Source organism: Cervus canadensis, chromosome 15 (assembly GCF_019320065.1).
Source record: "Cervus canadensis isolate Bull #8, Minnesota chromosome 15, ASM1932006v1, whole genome shotgun sequence".
NCBI lineage: Eukaryota > Metazoa > Chordata > Mammalia > Artiodactyla > Cervidae > Cervus > Cervus canadensis.
The window spans coordinates 43502349-43507089 of NC_057400.1; the positions used below are offsets into that span (position 1 = coordinate 43502349).

At 37.1% G+C, this 4741-nt stretch overlaps 1 non-coding gene across 1 annotated transcript; it reads right to left on the minus strand.

Moving 5' to 3' along the window:
• Positions 1-4146: 4146 nt before the first annotated feature.
• Positions 4147-4253, minus strand: LOC122454111. Its single transcript, XR_006273321.1, has one exon. It is a non-coding gene; the product is annotated as a U6 spliceosomal RNA (small nuclear RNA).
• Between the last annotated feature and the right edge of the window lie 488 nt (positions 4254-4741).

Sequence of the window (4741 nt, forward strand, 5' to 3'; positions counted from 1 at the left end):
CTTTACTACAATTGTGTGAATAATGGTAATAACAACTAACCCTGAGAGCTTAGACATTCATCATCTCTTTGATTTTTATAATATCAAAATAAAGCAGGCACAATTACTATTTGTCTTAGTGTAAAAAAAAAAAAAAAAAAAACCCATGGGGCTGAGATCGGTTTACTAACTTGCCCAGAGTCTCTCAGATAGTATGTGGTAGAAGCTATACTTGAACCCAGAAAAGCCTGACTCAAAAATAAGTTATTCTAGGTATTATTATATATCAAAGAAAATGAGCAGGGGTTATTTTTGACACACTGGGTTTGAGATGCCTATTGAGATATTTTGTAGGCAGATGGATAGAAAAGTCTGGAGTTCTCAGCATGTGACTGATAGTTGAAGCTACAGAGTGTATATACAAGAAACAGAGAAGAGAATTGCAGACAGAAGTCAGTTATTTTATATTTAAATGGCAGGGAGAAGATAATGAACACCTTAAGGAGTCTGAGAGACTAAAAGAAGGCGAAGAAAAGAAAATCTTTGTGATCCATTCTACTTTATACCGTGCTCATGTTCATGCATGTCTGCATGCTAGTTGCTTCAGTCATGTCTGACTCTTTGTGACTCACTAGGCTCCTCTGTCCACGGGATTCCAGTATTCTCTAGGAATACTGGAGTTCCAAGGGATCTTCCCAACCAGGGATCGAACCTGTATCTCCTGCGGCTCCAGCACTGCAGGCAGATTCTTTACCTCTGTTGGGTAAGTCCCATTCACATCCATTCAGTTCAGTTCAGTTGCTCAGTCGTGTCAGACTCTTTGCAACCCCATGAATCGCAGCATGCCAGGCCTCCCTGTCCATCACCGACTCCTGGAGTCTACTCAAACTCATGTCCATCGAGTCAGTGATGCCATCTAACCATCTCATCCTCTGTCGTCCCCTTCTCCTCCTGCCCCCAATCCCTCCCAGCATTAGGATCTTTTCCAGTGAGTCAACTCTTTGCATGAGGTGGCCAAAGTACTGGAGTTTCAGCTTCAACATCAGTCCTTCCAATGAACACCCAGGACTGATCTCCTTTAGGATGGACTGGTTGGATCTCCTTGCAGTCCAAGGGACTCTCAAGAGTCTTCTCTAAAACCACAGTTCAAAAGCATCAATTCTTCAGCGCTCAGCTTTCTTCACAGTCCGGCTCTCACATCCATACATGACCACTGGAAAAACCATAGCCTTGACTAGACGGACCTTTGTTGGCAAAGTAATGTCTCTGCTTTTCATTATGCTATCTGGGTTGGTCATAACTTTCCTTCCAAGGAGTAAGCGCTTTTAATTTCATGGCTGCAGTCACCATCTGCAGTGATTTTGGAGCCCCCAAAAATAAAGTCTGACACTGTTTCCACTGTTTCCCCATCTATTTCCCATGAAGTGATCACATCCATACATGTTTGCAAATCTTGCCAGTTGTTTAAGACCTAAGGAAAATGTTACCTCCTCCAAGAGGTCCTTTCTGATATTCCTCTTCATAATTAATCTTTTTCCTGAACTCTTTATACTGATTTTCATAATTTTTACCACTTTCTGTCCTTGCAATGTATTGATATATACATTATTTCCATCCATCTATAGTTTTACTTAAGGCAACATTAATCTTTTTCAGCTTGTATCCCCCCATAATATATTTAGGTGGTCAGTGACAATTAGTTGAGGGTATGGATTAATGGATACTCTTGTCAAAATGTTAATAAAATTATAGGCATCAAGGAATCTATTGGAAAAACAGAATAACAACCAGCAGACATGATGTTAATCCCAAAGATAAAACACAAATGCATATGCAACAAATCACTAAAAAATTCCTATCATTGCATTTCACACATGATACTTTTGGATTCACACATGATATTATTATTATAGAAAAAAAAACTTAACCTATCAAAGTGCAGGAATGGTGTAAATATAACAGCATACTCAAAAAGTCAGTCAACCGGACAGAGAGGGGAAATCCTTGAAGTCTTTAACATCATGAGTGATACAGTAAGTTGAGACCTTAAAAGGTAGTCGGTAACTTACAATTTTGAAAAATCTTATATTTCTTACTTTAAATTTCAATTTTTTCATTTGCCAGTTTTGTGACCTTGGTCAAATTATTTAATATGCTGAAGGTTATCTATTCTTTAAAATTAGGAAAATAAATTGTAATTTATACAAATGTTAGGGTGAAATTTCAGTATATGTCAAACACTTAGCATAAAAGGGTTCATTCAACAAATCATTCAACTAATTACTGTTGCTGCTGCTGCTGTGGTTGTTGCTAATAAACGTTCAGGGAGATGCAATTAGAACAAATCCAAGTATTTCCTACTTTACCCAGAAGATTACAGACTACTGTAATCCATTATCACGAAGATGTGGTGTTAAACAAAGGAAACAAAGATTTTAGAAAAGATGTGACAGACACCATAATCCAGAGAAGAAGTTAAGTATACACCCAGGGAGGATATCATGCCCTCCGGGGAATAGTGGACATTTCCAATTAATACCGACAGGAAGGGAACAGCAGAGGATGAGATGGTTAGATGGCATCACCAACTCAAGGATATGAATTTGAGCAAACTCCAGGAGATAATGAAGGACAGGGAAGCCTGGCAGTCCATGGGGTCATGGAGAGCTGGACATGACTTGGCAACCGAACAGCAACCACCATAGAATGCTGCACTAGTAGATCATGTGGTCAACTCTTTCTAATAAATATTTAAGTAAGAGCTATGCTATCTGTTTAATTGTATTTCTAAAATACCAATGTAAGTAAATAACTGTGTGAAAAAATATAGAATAAATTCTTCTGTATCGAAGAACTGCAAATAATTGGGATAGGCACTCTGTCCTTGGAAGGTAGAACATAATTGCTCCTCTCAATAAGTGCAGGCTGTAGAAAGTAATTTTCTAGAGAACAGTGTGAGAATGAAGGGGGAAAAAAGAGTAGGTTTAGAGTGAAGAAACCTGACAAATACTACCTCAGCCAGGTGACCAAGGGCAACATCAATGCTGGGAGCTCACATATACCTTTGATATATGTGAAGATAATTTTACTTTATCTCTGTGGTCTTCTCCCCCAAAACTCACAGACCCAGTCTAATCATGACAAAAATATCAGAAAAATCTCAACTGAGGGACATTCTACAAAACTACCTGATCAATAATCCTCAAAACTGTCAGGGTCATTAAAAACAAGGAATGTTTGAGAGACTGTCACAGCCAAGTGGAGCCTACAGAGATGTGAGAACTAAATGTAATGTGGTATCCTAGATGGGATCTTGAAAGAGAAAAAGGACATTAAGGGGAAACTGAGGGAATCTGAATGAAGTGTGAACTTTTCAAATACTGAAAACATTTGAGCATCAATATTGGCTCATTCATTGTGACAAATATACCATACTTACGTAAGATGTCAGTAATAGGGAAAATGCAGTGTGGGGCCTATAAGAACTCTCTGTACTCCTTCATAATAATTTTGTATATATTAAACTGTTCTAAAATAAAATTTCATCTTAAAAACTAAGAATCTCTGTAGAAAGTATGGACTTTGGTTAATAATAATGTATCAATATTGGTTTATTAATTCTAACAAATAAACATATAAGATGTTGATAACACAGGAAACATGTAGGTCACATAGGAACATTCTGCATCATCTTGCAACTTTCCTGTAAATCTAAAACCATCTTAAGATAAAGTTTTACTTTTTAAAATACAAGTGTAATAACATTTTCATTAAGATGTTTTATTTCTCACTTTTCTCAATTGTTATTTCAAGAGGTATATTCTACTCGGATATATCAGATTTTATGACCTTATATCTTTACAATTTTTTTTTTTAATTTTTTTATTAGTTGGAGGCTAATTACTTCACAACATTTCAGTGGGTTTTGTCATACATTGATATGAATCAGCCATAGATTTACACTTATTCCCCATCCCGATCCCCCCTCCCATCTCCCTCTTCACCCGATTCCTCTGGGTCTTCCCAGTGCACCAGGCCGGAGCACTTGTCTCATGCATCCCACCTGGGCTGGTGATCTGTTTCACCATAGATAGTATACATGCTGTTCTTTTGAAACATCCCACCCTCACCTTCTCCCACAGAGTTCAAAAGTCTGTTCTGTATTTCAAAAATATGGAACGCTTCATGAATTTGCGTGTCATCCTTGCGCAGGGGCCATGCTAATCTTCTCTGTATCGTTCCAATTTTAGTATATGTGCTGCCGAAGCGAGCACTATCTTTACAATTTTTTGAGAGGTGGAGAAAATTCCCAAAAATCTACAATTCACATGCATATTCCATAAAATATTTTTATTCCTTGCTGTATAAATCTATAAAACAGTATAGATAATTCAAGTAGATCACCACAACTGATTTGAAACAGGAACACAAGACCTAAAAAAAGATAATATTGCCACACAATTACAGAAAGGTCACTTTCTCATTCACAATTTCTAGGTTCAACTAGACTGTCTATGTCATATATCATAACATTGAGATGCGTAAGTGAGGATTTCTGTTTAGGATGCCAGAAACTGAAGAAAATACCAAAGTCACTTATCCTTTTTTGTCTTTTCTTCCACTTGCATGTTTATTATTGTACTTTTTAAATGGTTTAGCCTTGACATGAGAATCCAGAGGGATTTTTTTTTAATGGTATCTAAGCATCAGATGTGAAGCATGTATGTCTGCTTTGGACAAGAATTTCATAACTCCATATCAC